The sequence below is a fragment of the Microplitis mediator genome, chromosome 5 (assembly GCF_029852145.1).
Source record: "Microplitis mediator isolate UGA2020A chromosome 5, iyMicMedi2.1, whole genome shotgun sequence".
NCBI classification, from domain to species: Eukaryota; Metazoa; Arthropoda; class Insecta; order Hymenoptera; family Braconidae; genus Microplitis; species Microplitis mediator.
The window spans coordinates 20,855,911-20,881,170 of NC_079973.1; the positions used below are offsets into that span (position 1 = coordinate 20,855,911).

The 25,260-nt window shown below is 30.7% G+C and overlaps 1 protein-coding gene across 5 annotated transcripts in view; it reads right to left on the reverse strand.

Annotated features, from left to right (window-relative positions):
* The window catches only part of LOC130667381 (tubulin monoglutamylase TTLL4), a 138,357-nt gene that overhangs the window by 47,358 nt on the left and 65,739 nt on the right, over nt 1–25,260 (reverse strand). For all 5 annotated transcript variants that reach the window (XM_057468904.1, XM_057468902.1, XM_057468906.1 and 2 more), the window contains exon 3: nt 21,013–21,047. The gene's annotated coding sequence lies outside the window, so the exon portion shown is untranslated. The remainder of the gene's footprint in view (nt 1–21,012; nt 21,048–25,260) is intronic.

Here is a 25,260-nt window from a genome sequence, read left to right on the forward strand (position 1 = left end):
GGTTACTGGTAAATAGTTAAACGACTGCTGTCATGATGAATTGGAATGCGTATTTTACTGCCGTAATACAGCAATGTATTAGTTACTGTAAAAAAATTAAATAGAAAGACTTAAAGGAAAACTGATTGACCAGATGTAACAGGAAATAGGCAATGTAAGATAAAAATAAAAGGGGACAAAAAAGATTCAGTTGCCATATTATGAAAGTTAATATATGAAGGTGTAAATAAGCTAATTCTACCTTTATGTCAAGAAGGAAAAATGATAATTTAAAATTAAAAAAGAAAAAAAAAAGGAAATAAGATAAATTTATGGTGGAGAAGATAATACGGGTGTATTATATTATTGTATTATAATTTATTCTCAATTAAAGTCAAATAATTTACTGTAATAACAAATGGAATGGAAATGAACAAAAAACAAATGTTGAGGTTTACTCGAAAATAATAACGTTATAATTTAAGCAAGTGTAATCAGTGAGATTCGAAACGAACATTTCTATAGCATTGATAGCGAGAATAAGAAAAAATTACAGCGCATATGAATAAATATGAGTTTGGTATAATTTACTGTAACACGATTTTGTGTTACGAAGGTCTCGAAATAATAAGGATAATATGTATATACATATATATTTATTTATGAAACATTCATGTGCAACTGGACCACGAGTCGGTTGAGGGATTGTTATTAGAGAAAAGGCCAACCCTCTTTTTCAGCCACAATATACAAAAGCATTGCGAGATATACATTAGAGTTCTGAGAGCGCAAAAAATATGTAGCAAGTAAAGTAAAAAATAAAAAAACGGCATGAAATGGTGGTAGCATGCGAGACCTTAATTTCATTGCACGTGCACATCAGCAATGATGCCTGGGTCTTAAAGTTTATAGTCGGATAAGTGTAATGACGTTATGTATGTATGGAGAAAGAAGGTAAAGGGTTTCATACTACCGAGGTCAAGGATATCAAGGTAAAGCTAGGGGGGCGCTTATAATATACATCACGGCAGTGTATATACTAACCACGCTACTACTTCGGGATCACTGGAAAGAAGCTGAAAAGAATTAAGTATCAGGTGCAGAACACGCGCTTATGGTACCAGAGTTACCAGCACCACCTCCACAACCACCGGCACCGCTACCACCGCCAGAATTCTTACAAGGTAGAATTTAATCGTTGCTGTAAATTCGCAACCAAGGACATACGAATTCGCCTCCAATAATCTTCTGATCAGCTCTTTTGACATACTGTATATATATATATACATTCACGAGGTCATAAAAAAATCCTTCGGCTCGATTTCACATATACGATTTCAACAACATTTTTTTTCCCCCTTTTATTTATCCAGTTATTTTATTTTATTTTGGTTTGTTAATTTTTTATTTTTATCCTTCGATATTTAATTCATCGACTCTCATTTCTAATTCTAAATTGTAATTAACTCGTTCCGAATGGCGATTCTCGGTATTTAATTACCATATCCACAAAATTTTGCGTAGATTTATTTCTTTAGCAATTTCGCGAAATAGCTTTTAATCATCCCTCTTTTATATATGATAATTTTTTTTTTGTCAGCGAGAATTAATTAATAATCAACTTCCTATTTTAGTTAATTTGTAATTTGTAATCTTTTACCAGTCAGATTTATTTTTTATTTCGGCTATTTTGGTCCTAAAAAAATTTTATTATCATCCTCAAATTACATTTAAAATTTATGAAGAAAATAGACGCACACACGCACACACACAATTTTTATGATACTGAAAGTAGCAGACATTAAAAAAATTTTTTTAAATAATGAAGTAAATTATTTACAGGAAAAACTTTGGAAACCCGCACATGAAAAATTAAAAAAAATTTTATGGTGCGAATTAGAAAAATTTTATTTTACTTACAACTAAAAATTAAAAAATTGTCTGACGTCTGGTAATTCAGTAGCATAAATTTTTGTATTTATCACTACACGCCTGTATATAAACAGTAAAATTCAATGAAGTTAAGAAATGACTATATTTATATATTTTTATAATAGACACTGTAATAAATAAGTTATGGAAATTTCATCCATGATTTATTTGCTTTTATTTGAATAATGTTAAATTATATGGCTTGATAAATTCAAGTAGCAGGCTCGTGATTTTTATTTATTTAGTCTATATATCATTTGGCGGATATTTATGCGGTATAAAAAATAAATAAATGAAGTGAAGGGGGTACGAGTGATCGCAAGTAATAAAATATAATGTGAGACATGTAGCGAAGACACAGGATTGCCGAGGAGAAAAGAGAATCGTATGGGCTACTGCCATACTAATGTAGTATGTAATATAATGTAATGGTAAATAAAGGTAAGGACTCAGATGTAAGGGAAGGAGTGTCTACATGAAGACGCGGATAGATGTGCGTATACGGTGTGGCCGTTGATTAAACTAATTTATGGCCGGTCTCGTCGTTTGTTCCAACTTTGTTTCTTCGTTGAAATTCAATGCCAAGAAGTCCTCTATAGAGTATAGTTTATATTCATCTACTATACATACTATGCTTTAAATATATGTATATATCCTGGTGTGTATGCAAGGATCTAGCTGTATATTTATATTTATATTTTCATATATGTAGTGTCCAGACTTTTTATATTTACATATTTTTTTTTGCTCCTACATTAGCATGACCACAAGCTTAACATGCATTTTAATTATTCGCAGGCCATAACCTTTCGATACTAAAATATGTTATTGTCGAATTGTCTCCAATTTTGATATTATAAAAAAAAATGTTCAGCTTTATTTATGAGCTGAAAAAGTGGTCTTAAAGTTGGAAAAAATTTAAAAAAAAAATACTAAGACAGTAGCCGTACGATTCTATCTGACATAATTTATCTTAGCTTTCGATCTAGCTGGCATGGAACGTTTATGTCTTATGAAATTAATTATATCTTGATTCAATATGATTTCTCCTATAATTAAGTCATTTATTTTTTTAACAAGATTAACATTATTTTATACATTTTATATATATTTTTTGTATCTTATCAATATCTTAATGTTCTGTTTATGAGTATATTTTATACAAAATTACTCAAGATCAACATTTGCATATTGAAATTTCAAGTCTATATTTAAAATTATTTTTAATCGTTCATTATTAACATTTTCATGTTAATCAAAATTAAACGGATAATTATTGAAGAACTGTTTTCATTTGAATCTGATGTCCAGATTTTATTTTTATAAAAAAAAAAAAATCCAATGTTTAAAAAAATTTTTAATAATAAAAAAAATTTAATCTTTTGAATAGTAATCGAAAAATAAAATTTTACATGAAAAGTAAAAAAATGAATATGTTACTAGAAAAAATTAATCTCCGTGAGTTTGACAAGCATCTCAAAGTATCATATTATATATATCTATCTATATATATATATATATATTAAAAAATATTAAAAAATATTATTATTATCATGGTTATTATCTTATTTCCATTATCTGTAGGTCTTTATTTTTTTATGTAGGACTACGAAAAGAGCCGAGTGTTTGTGCCGAGGACGCGCGAAGTCTCTCTCGCGGAGGCTGTCGAGGCGAGCGATCTCGTGGGAAAAAGGAGCAGGTGTGACTCGACCGAGAGAAGACTTGGTCGATTCTTTCTTTCTTTCTTTCTTTCTCTTTCTTTCTTTCTTTCATGACGTGTATTACCTTAGAACGTTATATATAGAAAAATAAAGAGGGTGTGTGAGGAATAAAATGAGATGAAAAAAGAGGCTTTCTTATATATATTTCTATATATAGCTATACTCTACACTAGTATTTTTATATAGAGAAACTACTCACGCACACGCTTGCACGCGTAAGGAGCGTGTGGAACACGTGGGTAACGCCGAAGTAGGCGTGCTTGTATGATGAGGGAAGTATGAGAGGGAAAAAAAGCGTCTCAGGACTACTCAGATACATATATATATATATATATATATATATACTAGTATGAGTAGAGGCTAGAGGTTATAATGGGCATCATGCTTAGACATTTTATAATCATATACATATAAATATATATATATGTACATGTACAAACTCAAGAGATTTTAGTTCAATGGAGGGAGAAATATCGTCATACAGAAGATTGAAGCTAAGCCTTAACTGAACTTGATCTTCTCTAAAGAAAAAAGGGAAAAATATCAAGATGATCCCAAGTTCTCCACAGATCTCACTGCGTTATCAGCTACCCACGATTTATATATCCCCCAGAGGATTAATCAACAATTTGTCTATGTACATGTGAGATTTAAGATTGTAAACTCTATGTATCAGCTGATACTCCTATTAATTTATGTTTTTAAAATTTATTTATTTAAAATTGTTTCAGTCGTTCACTTAGCGCAATGCATCTGTGATTAAACACCTACGTACAACGTGTCTCTGGATATCACGCTCTAAATCGTCTTGTACTTGTCGCTCAGGGGAGTTATTTATTTTTATAAATGATTCGTTATTATTTCAAAGCTTCACAGTTTATTAATAATAATTTAATACCGGCTAATTGTATACTATCACGCGTGGAATATTTTTGAATTAACAAAAATTATTACAACTATAATTTACTTTTTTTTTTTTAATTATTCATATTTGAGTCGTTTAAAAAAAAAATATTGATTTAATTTAAATATAAATTATAAAGGTTTCAGTGTAACGAAATTTACTGATGCACAGTTAAAAAGCATAGAAACTTTTAAAAATTACCGTAGATAATTGTGAGCAAACGTATAATTTATTTATATATTTATAAATATTTAGCTTTATTTCAAAACTTTTTTTTCGGGCACAAAAAAAAAAAGTTCTTGAGCCAAGAGAATTTGTCTTGGTCAGAAGAGATTTCTACTTCACTCGAGAAAATTTTTTCTTCAAGTACCAAACCCTTGGTCTAGATTTTCTATGTAATTTCTCTAGGATTCAGAGAAAATTTCGGGAAAAACGCCAGCACATAAAAGTGAAGAAAAATTTTTCCCTTAAGTACCGAGCCCTTGGTCTACATTTTTTACGGGATTTCTCTAGGATTTCTTAGACGGCGTTCCCGGTCAAAATAAAGGCGTCCGTTTCCATACAAAGTCGCCGAGCTTCAAAATTTTCCCATAGATCGGCCGATGCCTGGTTTGCATGATTGGCCAATAAATGGCTAACTATTTATACTGGCCTGTGCATGGTGAATCATTGGCAGCCGTCTTTTTGCTTATAAAAACGGCGCACAATTAACCGCCGTTCGTTGGCCAACGGTTTGATCGAGTGCTCTTGATATTAAGCTTTGGCCGATGATTGATTGCCACGATTGGCCTACCGTTATCATTCGATATTTAGCCGATCTTCGGCCGATGCTTGAAAATTGGCAGCCATTCACGACCCAGTAATGGGCCGATTCTTTTTTTTTGTATGGGTTGGATAATTGAAGACCTCGAAGGGTTTTCAAAAAAACTTTTTCAATCAAGAATATTTACTTCCAATCGTGAATTTTTATTTTCTGTGTTGGTAATTGTCATTGATGGGGTAAATTGACAATAGACATTACAATAATCCTGCGAGCGACTTAATAGTAAGTTTTCTAGTTATTTACTATTTACAGTAAACGCAACAGGTTGCCGCCTACGTATCAGGAACCAGAGTACATGAGAGCAGAGACTTAATCCAAGGCAAGGGCGTTTATAAACAAGATCGCTTGGATGATTGCGCCAGAGGGGCATGTACATTTATTTTTTATTTTTTTTACCAATTATGAATTATACCTCATCATTTTTTATTTTACTGTACAACTGCTGATACTCGTGATAGTTAGTAAGGAGTGTGTCTAATAGTGTGAGAGAAAGAAGGTTTATATATATATATATATACGCACATATAAATGGATGTGTAAGTAAGTAGGTTGTCTAGGCGAACCAACCCAACGCCTCTTCACTTAATATTTTCTATACACCGCAACCCGTGAATGATCATCATCATCTCCTGGCGGGAATGAACGAGGTGCTCGTGAAACTGTTGCAACAGTGTAATTATCTTTTAACAAAATTACGAGACACTCGTACAAAAGATATATTTTAGATAATTATAAATATATATCGCATTTCCATCTAAAATTTTTACTACCGGCTATTAAATTTAATTTTAGCCTCATGTAGTTATATAACTTTTTTTTTGCATCATTTATTAATTTTTTTTTTATTTCCTTCAATTTATCACCATCACTATCACTGTCATTATTACACTTTTTATTGAATTAAATTTAATATTGCTGAAATTTAAATTTAATTTTAAAAAAACGCTAAATCGTTTTTAATTTATTTATTCAAATTATTTGCAATAAAATATTTAAAATTTTTTTATTCGAATGTAAGTGTTAAAGCAATCATTGCCTCATTTAAAATAAATGTAATGATGAATTTAATGATTACTTATTGCTTGAAGTAAATATTAAATTGGCTAATTATTAAATCGGTAATAAAAAATTGTAGGTATTTATTTTTATTTAATATATATATATATATAAAGAGATACAGTAGATCCTTGGGGTTATCCTTCATATATATTTAAAAGCGCGAATAAAATGTATTTCTCAAGTTTCCCTGTGGGCATAAACATGCGGTTAATTATGCCCTCGCTGAGTAGAGATACAGATGAGTCGTGAGATGTATCGAGTGAGATATTAAATAAATGTATGGTAATAAGAATGAGAAATATGGAGAGAGAATGAGTATAAGTAAAAAGTCATTGACTAAATGCTTGAGTTTTTTATTCTCTTAATTTTAATTTAATATCTTTTCTCTTTATTGTATGTAGCCAAGAGAAATTCCTTATGCTAATTGTGTGCCATTTTTCCATTGCCCTGGGTGCAGTATATTCGAGTATTTATATATATGTATATATATATAAATAAATAAGGGACACTCCCCGTGGACTATGGAAGGAGACGAACACCTGGTAGAATAAGGAACCGATTTAAGCACGAACTGGAAGACCAGAGACGATTAATGACTCGCGGCAATCAATTTTATATCCCTTGATATTTTTTTCGACACTCGGTTATTTGGGATGTATACAATATACTATTCAGACGCACGTATTTATGTATTTATTCAGTGTAATATTACTTGTTTTATTTATGTCCTTTTTTTTTGTTTTTTTAATACTTTCAAGGGCCCAAAAAGTCACACACTTGCGACCTGACCACGTGTATGTAGTTATTTTGGTGCCCTATTTAAACTGTGGGGTGCCGTTACCCAAAATCATGCTAAGAATTCACGTGTGTTATTATTAAATCGTTATTATATCGGTTCTTGTTTTATTTTTTTCGATATTCTTAACAATCACTTATATAATAAACCGGATGTCTTTTTCAAGTTTTTAATTTTACATAACAATATAGACGTTCTTTTTCAACTTCAAAATTTTGAATTACAAAAAAAAGTTTTATTCCTCATTAATGAATATTGGGTTATTTTTTTTTAAAGTTGAAGCGGAATTATTGTTTGAGTTTTCTTGAATTTAAAGAGAAAAAATTTCAGACATAAAAGAATGATAAAATTAGAGTATAAAAGTTCAACTTCTATTCATTTCAAGAGTACTTTTCATGGTTCCGTAACAAAATATCTCAAGACAAAATAACCGCGACAAAATATCCGCGCGATAAAATTTACCGGTCAAATATCAGTTGCTAAAAAAACGTCAAATCGATATATTTAAATAACTAATTAATAATGATTAATTAGGAATTATCAAGCAAGTTTTGACAAGTTTTATTATTGAAGTACACAATAATAATTTTAATATATAACAATATTATTAATAATCTGCAAATATAATGATCTAATGACATTAATATTTTAATTCATAAATACATTCAAATTATCGAGTGTACATTTTTCATGATTAAATTACATTTCAATAGTCATTTATGACTATTGTGTGTGTGCAATTACAAAAATTTACCCACACACAAAAAAGCTGTGAAAAATAGCACCCTTTTTTCACAAATTTTGTGTGTGTGCGATTACAAAAATGTACCGACACACAGAAAAGGTATGAAAAATAGCGTCCTTTTTTTCACGAACTCTGTGTGTGTGCAATTACAAAAATATACCCTCACACAAAAAAGCTGTGAAAAGTAGCGCCTTTTTTTTACGAATTTTGTGTGTATGCGATTACAGAAATGTACCGACACACAAAAAAGGTATGAAAAATAGCGGATTGGAATAAAATCCAAGTCAATCAGTTTAAAGACAAACTTCCTATATACTCCGTATGCAGAGTTATTTTTTTTCTAAACTTTGAAACTCCGAGTGACAGACTGAATTTGGATTAAATAAAATTCGTGATCACTCCGAATTCTCTCAATTTTTTACAGTGCATTAGTTTCTTTGAAGGTACGACTATTTAAAGTCTTTTTTGAAATGAAAACCGACAGTTAGATTATCAGGCTTCCTATCTATATGATTAAAGAGTATTGCTACTCCTCGATTATCGCAGTGTCATACGTCGTAGTGCGCAAATGTCAGATATATTCAATAGAAGGTTTCATATACGAACTGACAGGCGCATTTGTGACATCTACTTACAGACATCAACTTTATATACTCGATAAAATATATATATATATAAATACGCAGCTATAAGTTCTCCCGTTCGATCACGATCGTATATATAAATTGTAAATCTTCATGAATTGCGTATCCGCTTGTTAACGAGGATGTTGTCGTCATATTTTATTTATATTTATTTATTATTAATTTTTTTTTGTTTTTCATTAAATCTTCCTGTGATCCCGGGATACTATTTATCTCGAGAGGATTGACACATATGAAAATGAATGATTTGATCGGGCATAAAATTCCAAATCAATCTCGCTTAATTAATTCACTCAATTAATCATACTCAAGCATGTTCATATATTTAAAAAAATTTTTTATACTATAATTAAAAAGTAATAATAAAAATCATTGAATAATTTAAATATTATTTTTCTTGATAAATTTATTGTATATTTATTTATATGTTCCTCCATGAAACAACATTGAATATGCAAATAGGCAGAATATAAAAGTATACATAAGTGAGGGAGTAAAGGGTGGTATACCGAGGAGTGTTTTAAAAAGCAGTAGCCGACGGTGAATGCGCAACATTGATCGGATCCACAAACAGGATCATCGTTCACTCCACTGTTATCCTGCCGCAATGGCCTTACAGCCTCCCGTATAACTGAGGCACCAGCATCAGAATCAACAGCAGCACTCTTTACTTATACTTATTTATATATTCGTCGACCATTATGTATTATGTATTCGCTCCAATTTTCTCCTTGATCGGTAACGCGCCTCGGGTATAACGTACAATTGGACTGGCAGCAGCTCATAAATTCATCCTACAGCTTGTCCTGATACGATCCCTTTTTTATATCATACATACATATATATATACACTACACAGCTCACCCTCTTTATCATTTCTCAAGTTAAAAAACACGCGCATTTTTTTTTTTCTTCATCTTATTTCGTCAAGTGCTAGCAGAGTAGGGGAGAGAGTAAAAACTCGATCTCTTATTCCCACAGAAAAAAATACACATACATATCTTATATATATAAATAAAAAAAATATAAGAAACAAGAAAAGAAATAGCTTAAGATAAAAAAATGAAAAATATCATTGGTGAGAAAAAGAATAAAGAAATAGAAAAAAATTGATACACGTTTCTTGCACACGACCCCCACGCTTCGTGCACACTCGAGAAGTAAACACAAGTGCGATGTATATATATATATATAGAGGGATATGAAATAGTGGATGAATAAGGACAGAGTAGTCAGCGGTGTTAGGGATAAAGCAGGCTACAACTAGGCGTGATTACGGAACTTATAAACTCGCAGGGGTAAAAGGTATACATATATATGTATATATGTAAGAGCATATAATATAAGACTTTGTCAAGATGCTTTAGTTGGATGGTCTTAGATTTTTTGAGTGTGTGAGCAAGTACGAGAGAATTAAATGGGGAAGAATGAGCGTGTGTGTAGGTATGTGTGCTGTGTAGAGTAGAGTAGAGTAGAGTAGAGGGTCGCCTCGAGACCGGCACGAGGACAGGTGGCGACGGGGAACCAGGGAACCTCGAAGCCACCGAGTTCTCACGCGCGAAACTCCAGCTGCCACCATGCGTCGTATACTTGGTAATGCCTATAGACGGATGATGAGTGAGTGAGGGAGGAGAAGAAGGAGGTGGCGGTGGTAGTGGGGGACACCCTTCAGTGGCAACAAACACACACCCGCGCCCCTTCTTATTTAAAAACTCTCTATAAGATGCACACACGTGTGCGTATATAACGCTTCTCTAACTCTCGCTCTTTTTTCTTATAATCATTTTTTTTATTTTTATTTTTTATACTTTTTTTACTTTATTGTTACTTTCAATGCTCCGAATGCAACGTTAAGTTAAGACGTATTTTGCAATGCGGATTATTCACGAGACGGCTTAATACGTATTTATGCGTCATTTGCATTTAGAGAATGAACGTACTGGTGAGTACGGGTTTGTTGTACTTAGACTCCACGTATGTGTGTACGTAAGTACATTGAGTACAAAGTATTTTGTGAATACGCAAGTACGAGTTCGAGGGAGAATCGACAGCAGATGCACGTGCGGTGGGTCAGGAATCTAAATATTGTAACTGAAACGGTGGTGCTGGACGCGAGCAACCAACCGGACGCTCATTCGAACCAGCCGAGGTAGCGTAGTATGTATACACACATTCTCGTACCCCTTTTTTTTGCCATTCATACTTGCACCGCCGTGACTTCCCGGTGTCCGGCGAGCACTCGCTACTTCAATGGGCGCAGGAACGCCGTCCGTATATATCGTGGCATGCTCGTTGCGAGGGGTCAGTTTTACAACCCAACAATCGCTATGCTTTTACGCTCAACATTGGCTCCGGGTATTCTATTCTCTCTGCTGTATGTTGATTCTGATATTACGCCATTTACAAAGGGGAGATTACCGACATTTATAAGGTGGCTATTGTAGGTATTTCGGAACAGGGTTGTATGCTAATTCAACGGGATTAGATAAAAATCCTTTCATTTATTTTTTTTATAATTATTTCTATGGACAAGTGGTTTTGATAAAAGAACTTTTTTTTTAATTTACAAGCCTTTGGATGATGCAATTTTGTAGATTTGCCCCGAGATAAATTTTAAATCCATTAACTTTTTAAATAAAAGTTGATATTTATATTTTTATTTAACGTACTGTTGATAAATGGGTACGAAAAAAAGAAGATATTGAGCATTTAATTATCTTATGTATGTTCATATATTTTAAAAAATAGTAGAATTGGTAAAAGTGATGATGCAAGAAAGTTATTCAATATATCCGATGAATAATAGTTTGATGGCGGTTGTATCAATACGATCGAGCATCAACCCGCACTCTTCAATCAGTGTTACGGTATATTTGAGAGAAAAAAAATATTGTTATGATGAGAGGGGTGCGGCGGTGGTTTATCATGAATACCCAATTTAACGTCTTGCAGTTACATGAAACCGACTATTGTTGTACGTTATTGTTATTGTAATATATTTTATTCACTGATCGCAAGAACGCATTTCAATAGCCTTCATATCATTCTATTTGAGGTAATAATATTGCGCAAAAAATAACTAGCAGATGATATTGCGAATTTTCGGTTACACTAATTCCTTGACCTGATTCAATCATAAATTATTTCCTCTATTCCTTTAGAATTTTTTTATTTTTAGAATCTAATGATTCATGAACTTATGAGTTACTGTAAAAAATCGGGAGTGAAATCAGAGTGATTAAGGATTTTATTTAAGTCCAAATTAACTCCGTCACTCTGAGTTCTGGAGTAAAAAAAATCACTTCGCATACGGAGTAAATGGGGAATTTTTTTTCAGCAGAGTGATTTTGGAGTGAATTTAATTTTATTTAAATCCGCATTCACTCCAACTCGGAGATTTAATTTTAAAATATACTCCCATTCGAAATAAATTTCACTCCCAGGAGATTGAATAAATAATCAGTCATCCGCTCCGGATTTAATCCGCGTTCACTCCGCAAATTTTTTACAGTGTACTTAGTTAAGTTTATTACATATTTTCAAAGTGAAAACCCAATTGAAACTGCAACTTTACGAAACAAAATAAAAAAAAAAACAAGTCAATTCCATAAATAAAACGAAATAATTAATTAATTAATCGAAATATAACACCATTGATAAGATCGACATAATTATTGTAGCTTCATAAAGCAAATAAAAAAAAAAAAATGATATTTATGGACAAAAATAATTGATAAATCAATTAAAAATACGAATAAGGAGTTAAGAATTATTTTATTTAATTATCAAAAAAAGAGAAATTGCGAAAAAAAAATTTAATCGTAACTTCATGAAGTTAAAAAATTTAACAACTTCAACAGGTTTGACTTGGCTACTCCGTTATTCGTTGAAGGTAAATATACCCATCTCTTTTTATCCGACATACAAACTCATCACAGCGTCCTCGTCGGCTTAGCCGTGTCCTTTTCTTTTTTTTTTTTTTTTCAAGCACAATTTCCAGTTTAAGCCAATATAACTACCTACCTCACTCTACAAGTTAGTTATAGTTATCCTTGTCTTCTGGATCGTGCACACGTGCAAAGTCCTCCCCCTTTGCCCCTCATAAGTGAGTATAGAGAGCTACGTCACGGGGAAGCCGATCGGCTCGGGACGAGATGCGCTGGAGCTCGAGTCTGGCTCGTTCCGAGCACAAGACCGCGCTCTTTATCATCCTACTTTGTCTAGCACGCGTTGGCGAACATATAGTCGGTACTCCTTTTTAGAGATCACGCGCGGCGCATGCGTTACTTGCTACCGTGCGCAGCTCGTGCTGCGCGCGCGACTTGGCCGCTCCCGACTTTTTCCTCGTGCCTTGCACGTGTGTGTGCGCGTGGCTGGCCATTGCCTTTACACACTACTTACTTCACAGTGTATATGTTTCTATACATTTATACTCTCATATATATAAAAATATATACATACATTTATATATGAATGTATGAGTTGAGCTGGAAGCTACAACTGAGGAGAATGAGACGATGGTAGTAGATGTAACAAGTTAAAATGAAAATGTGTAGGTGAAACTGGATCTCCCTCTTACTTATTGCAGGTAGACTTGTAATTGTGTAGGTGTTTCTACAGCAGTTTACATCCTCATATACAGGAACATTATAAATGCGCATGCGTGGACATTGAGGGCTATATAAACGACCGCAATACCTTCTCCACCCACATTCAAACATACACTTGGACGTAAACTCCACGCAGATCACTTCTCTTGGACAGTCACCTCGTGTTTTTAATTTGAACACGTGTATCATTTGCTGTACACCTAAAGCCATCTGTTAATTACTTCAATTACATAACATTACACAATACAAAAAAAATTTTAATTTACTGAAATATTATTACACTGAAATCATGATCAAATTAAACGTATTGCTGACCAACGCCGAACGTTTTACCAACAAAACAACCAAGACAACTTTAATTGCTCTACGAAAATGGTTCAGAAAACAAGCGGCTGGTCTCAAGAAGCAGTCAGACGTCAAGAAGTTGTCACGATGTGATTTAAACGTAATTACTAACAATCAGCAACAACATAAGCAGAAGCAGTATACAGTTGCTGAAGAAAATCACATTAACGAACATCGAGTTTCTAATGACAAACTTGTTGAACAATTGGAGACGATGATTGCTGAGGAGATTGAGGAGAATCCTGATCACGAGAATCTACGGAACGAGTGGAGAGAAATTCTTGGTACACTGGACAAGTATGTGCTGTAAATTAGACCCGACAACAACAGCATCCACTGGACGACTAGACACATCTGGAAACTCTTCGCAAGATGTCAACAACCGAATCAACTGTCACTTCAACCGGCTCAACAACAACCCACTGGAAATCTTCGAGACTTTTAAGCCTACGCACAGTAAACCTACTTCAAGATACAAACCTGCCATCAAACAGAAAAGGACTGAGGGTCTTGTCATCGAGTTTGATAGGAGATAAAGACTTTTTTTTTCATAAGGTAACAACTTTGTGATAAGATTTTTTTTTTTTCGTTTAATTTTAATTGAGATTTTATTTTTCATTTTTTTTTTTATTCTTGCACTCCTGGTAAGGAGCTTTAATTTGAATACGATCCATTGCATCGCGTTAGCTGTTAGTTTTATTATAATCATTATTTTATCTCTGTTGCAATATCATTAAATTTTAATTAAGTAATCATATTTTATATTATTATAGTAATGTTTTTTTATCAATACTGATCTCATTATAGTTTAAATCGAATATTGAGAATGTGATAATTATAATTAATTTTCGTTTTTATTATGGTTTTTTTTTTGCGTGCACTGAGAGGAAAAAAATTAAATTCAAATAAACATGTTCACTTTTATACCCCTCATTATATTTAAAACAACAAAAAATTTACTACATCGAAGTACAATATTTCTTATTTTTCGAACTATTGCTTCAATCCATTAAATTTTTAGACAATACATTTTTACTACAATTAAGAATATTTTCTTGGCATTTAAGTAAACTAATCCTTCAATTAAGAATTTTTGCTTGTAAATATGCACTTTTTTCTCTCAGTGTGATTTAATTTTAAATATATCGAACCTCGTTCGATGAATAGGCCGCCCAGTGCATACTATACGCATAATATGGTTATCTGTGATAATTAATTAGATAAATTAAGATAAAATTAAGTTTTTTTACTGTGATCTCAACTTTCTTTTTTTTTTTTTTTTTTTTTTTTCTTTAAATTTTTAAACTGTGATATTAACTTTTAATACAACGAAATTTGCAATATAACGAAGCTTTAATTAAAAAAATAAATAAATATATATATATATATATGAAAAATTAAGAGAATATATGTAATAAATCAAATGTCTTCCATGATATGATAGCGGTGCAATTTATAAAATAATACTTATGTACTAAATTTTCTAGAAACTGTGATAATGTAATTTTAAGTTTAGATAATAATTGATAGATATAAGTCTAGATTTAAAATTATTATGAGTAGAGCTCGAGCGATGCATTGTGATAAATAGATCACTGACGTTCACAAATCGACTTAAATGTCGGTGTAACGTTTTTTAATTGATAAATTTTGTATAACAAATTTAAATTTTTCTATCCATATTATGTACTTTGTGTTTTTTCCACTTATCACTATATAGTTAATTTTTTCTGCACTTTTTATTAATTATGTCATTACTATTTTTGTGTTTTATTAAATAACGTTTGGTTTTTTGTGTTTTTAAACAATTGCATGATATAGTTTATAATAATTGTGTGTTTAGATTCTAAGTTTTTTTATGTAATCAAAATATGTATTAATAAAATTGTGTGAATTTTAATTGAGAATTTTTTTATTTCATAGAATAAAATGACTTTTACTCCCATTCCCGATCCTCAAAATTATTATATAAGATTCAAAATTTTTTTAATGCTTTTAATATTTAGTAGTTAAATAAAAAATGATCGAAATTATTTTTTGAGTTCGATTATTATATAAAAGTATTATAATCGAAATTATATCTGAGTTCGATTATTGATAGAAATAAAGTTATTAAAATTTGTGTTGCAAGTACTTTTATTTAAAAATCAATTTAGTAAAGTAAGTTTGCATGAAAAGATTTAAAGAGTTGAACGAATTAAAATTTTTTGTAATTTTTCATGAAAATATATTCAAATGTTGAGGTATATATACTAATTTGCGGGTGACTTAGCTCCTCTACTCTATAGACTCGTTCATTATAATTATTTTAAATTGAAAAATGGAAAAAAAGTTCCAGGTATCCAGCATCCAGGTAGAGGTGGTCACTAAAAAATCCTGTGAGTTTAGCGGGAGTTTAGCGCACCATCTGTTATTTGATTTTTCAACCCTCGCGTCCTTTGACCTTACGAACTTCCACGGTAGAGGGCAGCCCTATTTAACTTCAGAATTCTATCGGAAAAAATCTGTGCAATTACTTTTACGAGAACTAATCAAATAATAAAATAAACATTTAGTCATATTTTTTTATCTCTATATAAAATAATTAATAACGAGCAACCTGCAGTCACTACATGACTACCTAAATATCACTACTAAATTTATAAAATACACAAAAAAAAGGATTTCTTGCCGCAAAAAATGTTAATTTGCACCAAGAAATCTTTTTCCATCCTAAATAGAATATTCGGAATGCGGAATGATTTCTATAGGCTGTGATTTTAAAATTCAGAGTTTCGATTTTACTTAATATAGGGTAGAAGTACCTTGTGGCCACTGGTCCATTTGACATTTAATACTTTATTTTAATTTATGAAAGTATCAAATAAAATTTCCATTTTATTAAAGGAGTAAAAGCATGTTCGAACACATTATAAAAATAAATTATGTCATTGCGTCTTTTAAAAACTATTTAATTTTAATTTTTCAAGTGTTCAAAACTAACCCGAAAGTGGCCAAAAACTGTACCTCTGCCCTATCTTGAGAATTGGCTTTTACTGAATTTTCAAATAAACTACTGAAAAATTTCGCGCGTAAATAAGCAGAAAGGAGTTTTTATTATTACATATTTCTTTTAATAATTTTTGTTGCAATAAAAAATAAATTCGATCCCATTGTACTCTTTTAAAATGAATAAGTAAAAATGACTCCAATGAGTGATTGAATACTCCAGAATACGTATTCGCTGCACAAATTTTCCGACACAGTTGAAAATTTTGTGTTCTTGTGTATAAAAATTAAATGGTTAAATATATTGTGTCAATTATTTGACACCATCAAGTGTAAATTTGACTAAAGTTGAGAGTGTTATCTGATCTCAACAAGTTTTAAACCTGTATTATTGTCTGACACAAGTATAAAGTGTTAAATTAACACTAAAAATTGAGTGGACCGTTTGGGACATGTGATTTGTGTTAAATTTAACACAAATTTGTCAACTGTGCAAGTATACACACTATAAAAAAATGCTAACTAATATCATCTTGCATTAGAGAATGATTACCATCTGTATGTGATGATCATTATCATGATTTTGTGTTAACTATTCGTTTCTCGTATATTATTTACTATTGCCGATAGTAATATTTCTTATGCCTGAAGAACTTTCAAGTTTTATGTACCTGAAGACCAGAACGTTTTTCGTGCAACGAAAGCGAAAAAAATTTATGTAATTTTACTGCTTAAGGGGCAGTTCCGGGGGTTGGGGTGGCCTAAGGTTTTCAGCTGACATACCAGCATATACATGCGAAACATTTCGGAAATCTTGTCATCTAGTAGAGTTTTTACTTAAAAAATTTTTTTTTCATTGCGTGAAAAACGTTCCGATCTTCGGGTACATTAAATTTTGCCTTCTGAGATAGTAATGATTACCATCACGGATAAAAATGAATACCATCTTCGATAGGAAAAGTTAACATAAAAGAATGAAAATCATTAAAATGTAAAGATGGAAATAGTTACTTCGTTAAGGAGAAGTATTACTACTTTATTTTCAGCGTGTATCACTAATTTAATCAGTGATATACTTAAGACCGATTCGTAGTAAACATCTACTGATTTCCAGTACTTTTCGCTGATTCATTTTAAGAGATTAAGTATAAAATTCAATTAATTGTTGTTTAAAAAAATAAATTAGAAAAATTATTTTGGATTTAAAAATTATGATTATAGATTATTATAGAAATATCGATTTCTACAGGTATTAAAAAAAAAAACCTTTCGGTTTACCATCAGATTACCACATTAAAAATCAGACAATCGATGAACTAAACGTGAAGTATTTCATAATAATAATTCATACAATTATATTATTTCCATTAAGATTATCGGAGAGATCTTGACAAACTCATGTTATATAAAATCTCTTATAATACGATGTATATAATATAAACAGTCGAATGTGACACATAAAATTCCATAAGAGTAATATGACACCACCACTGACAGGCCATAGAAAAACATCTTTAGCCCCAAGAGGATCTTACGCCGCATAAAAGAATTCTCGTTTTTATAAGGGACGACCTAATCTCGACCTGATGCACTTCATGTATTAAGTTACGTTTTGGAAACTACGGAAAATATTGTCAAATATTTGGTTCTTGTATTTTATTTGTAGAAGACTTATATATCTTTCGTACACCTATACACATACGGCTCGTGGTGAGATTAGATTTAATTTTTTTCTCAACAAAAGAAATAATATGATTCTTTTTTTTTCTCTATCGAGTATCAAATCGCTAAATTATTAGCTATACAATTACTTCTTATTTTTTTTTAAATTCGTTCAATTACTGATTAATGTTATCGAGATGAAAATTATCATTTCTTTATATTTTAATTATGTTATCAGCAGGGTACGGAAGTTTGTGCTCAACAATAAGAATAAAAGAAAAAAAATTCGCGCAAATTTCTCAAAGAAATATTTGAAAGATATATTTGAATGTCGAGTGTCATTAAAGCCGTCGAAATTAAGGTTGTGATAAAAATATGTCAATAAAACAATTAGCAAGATAATGAGCCAGACCATCAGCAAGACAATTGTCTTGCTCGTTGTCTTACTGGCGGTCTTGCTAATTGTCTTGCTGCTTGTCTTGCTGGTGGCCTTGCTAAATATCTTGCTGATTGTCTTATTGTCATATTTTTTTCACAACCTCAATTTCAATGTTCTTTTATAATGTGTATTTATTTAAATTTTAGCAAATAGCTATTATACATAATCGAATTACAAGAATTATATTTATATTCGTTACTTAACTATCTATATAAAACACTATTTTATAAAATGTTAACAGTTAGTTTGATATGTTCTTTAAGGAGCCTTTTAAATATAATTAAACTTGCTGCCGACTTAATATTTTTAGGTAAATCATTAAACCACGAAAAAACTTTATCAATAATTGATTTTTTGGCTGTGATAGTTTTAGTAACAGAAATTTGTAGAAGTGATCTATTTCTTATATTATAATTATGGTAATCACCATTAAACCTAATGTAATTTGATAAATACTCAGGTGTTAAGCCATTTAACATTTTATAAATCATTATACAAGAGTTAACAATTAATCGTTGATATATTGACATCCAGCCCAAGGTTTTCAACATAATTTCAATTTCCGTATGTCTATTCACACTAAGTACGACTCGCATAGCTTTGTTTTGTAACTTTTGTAGTCTATTCATTACAGATTGATTATAATTAAGCATAATTGTGCTACAATATTCAAAATGCGGTGATATAATACTTTTGTAAATTATTGTTTTGGTGTAATTAGATACTGAGTTACCGAGTCTATATAATATGTTTATGGCATTCGATATTTGAATATATCGTTTAATTTAATTCACGTAAATTTGCTCGCGATCGTAATTTTGATATAGAGAAATTTGGGCGAATTCTTTTCTTTTATTCTTATTGTTAAGCACAAACTTCTATATCCTGGTTATCAGAAAAACAATTTTCTTACACTGTAAAAAATCGCGAGTGAATTCGGAGTTTAAAAAAAAAACTCCGCATACGGAGTGAATAGGGGGTTTGTCTCTTCAACGGAGTGATCTGCATTTGATTTAAATCCACATTTACTCCGATTCAGACTTTTAATATTAAAATAAACTTCCCTCCGGAGTAAATTTCACTCCAAAGGGGATTAAATAACTTAACAGTCATCCAATTCGCATTCACTCCAGATTCAATCTGCGTTCACTTCATAAATTTTTTTCAGTGTAGAAATATTCCCAAGATAGTTTTTCAGCAATTTATAAATGTTTGAAAGTTTCATTTTATTGTTGAAAAAAAAAAAAAATTATGATGTATAAATCAATTAATACGAGTGAATAAATTCAAAAAGAAGTTTAAAAAAATTTATTTAGAATGTTCTGATGATGGAAAAATATATAGAGACAAATTTCTTAAAGATGTATCTTTTGAATAGTTAAAAGGGACAATTATTGTAGTATTTGACGCCTTTTAGTGACTATAAGAAAAGCTATTTCAAGTATAAAGGTATATCCCATGCCTCGAATCACACAGTCAAAAGATTCAGTGGCCGCGGCATAATATTACTGAATGGATTTCAAATTCAAACGTATGTTAAAAGTTATTCGCCGAGAATATTATTCTTAAGCGAAGCTCATAGAAATATTTTTATGAAATAAATATATATATATTGGAAGAATAATATTAATCTATTGGAAATTTTAACTTCATTGGTTTTCTATATTTATCTTATACATTATTATAAATATATGTGTGTATTTTCTATATAAATGAATTGCTTTACCAGATGTCGTATATAATAATATGGCTTATTGGTTTCGATAATAGACATATTAAGTCAATCCTCAACGTCAAATCTACTTCATTGTTATTTGCATGCCCGCCAGGTGAGTCAGCTAAGACATGAAAATTTTCTTAAACATTTTTTCGTCCCAGGCAAAAAATTATTATTATTTATTATGAGAGGAGCATCCAAGTGTTCCGTCCAACTTGGGCCACAAAGAAAACGTTCTTTAAATTTTCCAATTGGACAGAGCAAACTTGAAAGAAAGTTAAAATAACATTTTAAACTTTTGAGAAAGTCATTGTCAGTTTAAATGTAAATATAAAAAAATCTATGGTGATTTTAAAAAAATATTTATAAATTTATATAGCTGGGATGACTTTTTATCCGAACGCTTCGATTTCATTAAAAAAATTTTCAATTTTTAATTTTTTAAATAATTATTTTTTCTCATTAAATTATCATAAAAATCGCGTTTCAGGTTAAAAACGTTAATTACTTTGAAGATGAATTTAATATTTCATAAATTTGATGGGCATGTCATTTAATTACCCAAGTTTCTTTTTGCAATTTCACTCACTGATGAAAGTATTTTTTTTTTTTTTTATTAATATTAATCTTTTAATGACAGGTACTTACCAAAATTAATGAGCAGCAGTGAAGTTGAAGTTTACCTGAAAAAAAAAAAAACATTTTTTTTTTAAGTAACTTTATCTTTTTTCAATCGATTACTGAATTAATTATCAATCTCTGATGTAAAAAAAAAAGTACAATATTTTTTATCATCAAAATTTTTTTTCTGTTGGTTAATGTCATGTCAAAATTGATATATTGTTTACATATAATTCATATATTTTATAGCCAATTGCCAATATAAATATTGAATAATAAAAATTGGCCTAATAATCAGGTTAATATTAAAAAATCTGTTCAAATAAATCAACCATCATTATAAATATCACCAATAAAAATAAAAATACTGAGTTCAAATAATTTAAGATTTATATAAATATAAAATCAAGTTGATATTGTGAATCGAATGAGAGGAATATAAAGAAATAATCACCGGTTCTTGATTGCGAGAAAACACGAATCTCATAGTCGTATTTGTATTGAAAAGGAAAACATATATAGATATATACATAAAAGTATATAAGAGTGAAAAGATTTGAAGAAGCGAACTGCCTACGTCTGTCACAGCCCCTTAAATACGATGATACTCAATGACTCGAAACTTTTAGTATCTAAAGCATACCTTTACTTACACTGGCAATATCTCGGCACTTACGTTTCGATTTCTCTTCCATCTATCCTCGTTTCTATAGCAATTGGTCGACCGTACAAACGACAGCGAGCCCTTTTTTCATCTTCTGCATCGTCTTTATTATTATTATTATTATTATTATTATCATTATATTCACCCTATACCATAATTCTAGTCCACCTACAACTCACCTCGGCCAATTGGTACAATACCCATATAACAGTGGGCTCAGGACGTCTTTGAGTTGCCAGTGATCTTTTGTGAACACGTGCACGAGAAATCGTAAATCTAACTAAAGAAACTCCCAGAAGAATGGACCATCGGGGTTTTTATGGCACACCAATATATATATATATATATATTAGTATGCCATATATATACATCGACCTACCAAAGGCGAGGGGCTAAAAGAAACCTACACTAAGTGGATAATAGTCCACTGGTGTCCATCAGAAAATTTTTACTTTACTTCCATTCGCCTGTACTTATATTACAAAACACATATATATTCAGTATACAGAAAAAACAAAATTTTTTTTTCAAAATTTTTTTACTCTACACCACTGTATAGTACCTGCGAGTAGTTTTTACTTCTTAAAGTCTTGAAAAAAGAATCTTCGGTCAATAGGGAGAGTAAAGAGAACTATTGTTACAGTTGGCCTTTATATATCTCGCTGAATTATAGAAATATTTGTATCTTCGTACACACGATGCCGAGTCCTTGAAAAGAAATGGTAGATAAGATGGGACGTTTTTTTATTTATTCTTTTATTTTTTTTTTTTTTAAGAGCACTTGGCAAAGAGATCCATTAAATTCACTTACACTGTGACTAATCTTAAAGACTTTTCAGAGAGTTTCCAAAACGTTATGAATGTCGATCGTGTTGTTGATATATATGTAGTTTTTTTATTGTTAAACAGTTCACAAGTATACTGAAAACCTCATTATTTTACATCGATAGTTTTGAAGAAACATTTTTTGTCAAATTATCTTTTAAATTTGAGTTTGTAGAATATATAAATTAAATTTGTATTATTTTTTGAGAGACATTAAAAATTGTTATTTATATTTTACATATGAATTAATGTCAATAAATTGTTCTATTTAATTACCCTAATAATTTTTATTTATGATGATTAAAAATTAGAAAAAAGTATGTTTTATTTTTCACGGAAGTAACTTTTTATCTCAAAAAAAAAGAAAAAAAGCTTGATAATGTTATGGTTTAAATTTAACGAGTGTCATAACTGGTTTAGAAGGCGAAGAAAAAAAGGCATTAAGTATCACTCAAATAAATGAAATGACTGTCGTCTATTTAGAAAATAAATGGGACCCTTAGAGTTGTAAAGTAGTAGTATGTACAATTTTCAGGACTACTTGATACCCAACACCAGCATATGTTTTTAGAATCTCAGTTTCTAAATATATAAATCCCCTGTTGAGACTTAGTGAGAATTACCATCAACTGCTGCCTAAAACAACCTGTACGAAAAAAACTAACAGTATCTTCAACTATGGGGTAAAAAATTTTTCGTTGAGTTTCTTTTCCACTCATGGCCAAGTGTTCATTTTGAAGACCCACCGTAGCGACAGTATATTTTATGGGGGATGTTAAGTTTCGATTTTCAACCACGTGTGGATCGCGTTACACTGAACACGTGAAGATGAAAATGAGAAGAAAGAGAGAGTGTGGCTCCACTGTGTTTCAATTTTTAGTCCACATGCCTGTACACTCAGTACAGAGGGATGTCATGGTCATCAAGTGGGTAATGTTGAATGTGAAACACCAGGAACTTATTGCATGGTACTTTATATGATATATAGTACAGTACGATGTCCAGAAATGGGCACTTGCATTTGATGTTATCTGATGCATAAGGGTTCGAGCACGAGATATCTGGTTCAATCGTAATTTGATCAAAAAACCACAATTTATTATTTTTTTCATTATTATTTATTGGTCTCATCTTTTTTTTTCTTAATACCAAGTCTTCTTTCTAGATTGAAACTGGTTTCTATACATCGATCGTAATTACACCAGTAGAATTAAAAGAGATCAGTTATTAAAAAGACCCTTGTCATGTTTTGTGTCTTAACTTGAATTTTTTTTTGGTTTTGTTTGACATATAAAAGAAAAAGTGACTTCTTGACGTTTTATGATACTTTACACGTTTTTGTCACTCAATAGAATGTAAAAAAATTTTTCATAAAATTCTAAAATGTCTATGGGTTCACGCACGTGTCTATTAATAGATAATCTCGGTAAATAACGTGCCCTAATCGGCGAAAAAAAAAACAAAAAAAATTCTAAAGACCCTCGTGACCTTTTATTCGGTAATAAAAAAAACGTTCTTCGTAGAGTATAGCAGAGAAGCAAAAAAAGTCGAGTAAAAAATTATGACCACGTGCAACCGAGCACGTGATGTGTCGTGGGAAATGTAAGAACTCTCATACATAAAAAAAAATATTTATAAAAAACTATATACGTTAAAAAAGTTGTAATAAAAAAAAAATTAAAGAAGCCGTAGCTTATTAAGGGCGGTGATGTTATTGAGTCTCGTCGACTCGAAGAATGCCAGAGGATTCACATATTATTATTTTTTTTTTTTTGTTTTTTTTTTATTACTACAGGACCTTTTTTTCAATTTTCAGGTAACGTCACTTTTTTTTCATCACAAAAAATAATGACTAAAAAAACAAGAAGGATTTACGCACAGGTGAATCGAAGTTATTTAATGTTTTTTTATTATTTTATTTTTATTTTTCTACGGTCATTCATTCACAAAACCTCAAGCTTAAAAAAGCAATTTGAGGTTTTGTCATGTTTTTTTTATTTATTTCAAAGTATTGATTCCAAATAAATACAATAGTTATTGATGCATTAAAAAAAATAAAAAAGGGGTAAATGACGTAAAAGGGTTTCACTTGATCGGTATAGAGATCGAAATATGATATAGAATTAAAGCAACACAATGGGGCATGGGCTTCTTTTAATTTAAACTCATTGTGAAATGGAATACCACGAAATAGCCCGAGTCGAAATATTAGACGTAAATTGAACGTTCTTAACGTTTTAAACGTAAATTGAACATTTTTAACGTTTTGAACGTAAACTGAACGTTTTGGACATTAAAAACTCAATTTGACAGCTTTCAACTTATTCAAAACGTAGATTGGAGTATCATAAATCGAAAACGTAACTAAAACCTATTTAGACTTACAACAAGAAAACATAAGCATACCGAAAAATTTTTTTTATCGATTTTGTACTCCTGGATTATAATCACGTCAATTCCGTAAAATTTTGTCGTCCGCCTTTCTGGCTCTTAAATAAAAAATTCGTATTTTGAAAAAAAAATTTTTTCACTTTCATACTTTTATCTTTAACACTATATATTATGATATCAAGGTTTTGAAAATTGTGATTACAAATATTGAAATAAATTAATTAATGTTATCATTAAACTAAAATCATAACTCATGAAATTACCAATTTTTTATGAACCAAAATACAAAACAATCGTTCAATTTACTTTCAAAACGTTAAAAACGTTCACTTTACGTTTAAAACGTTAATAATGTTCAATTTACGTTTGAAACGTTAAGAACGTTCAACTTACGT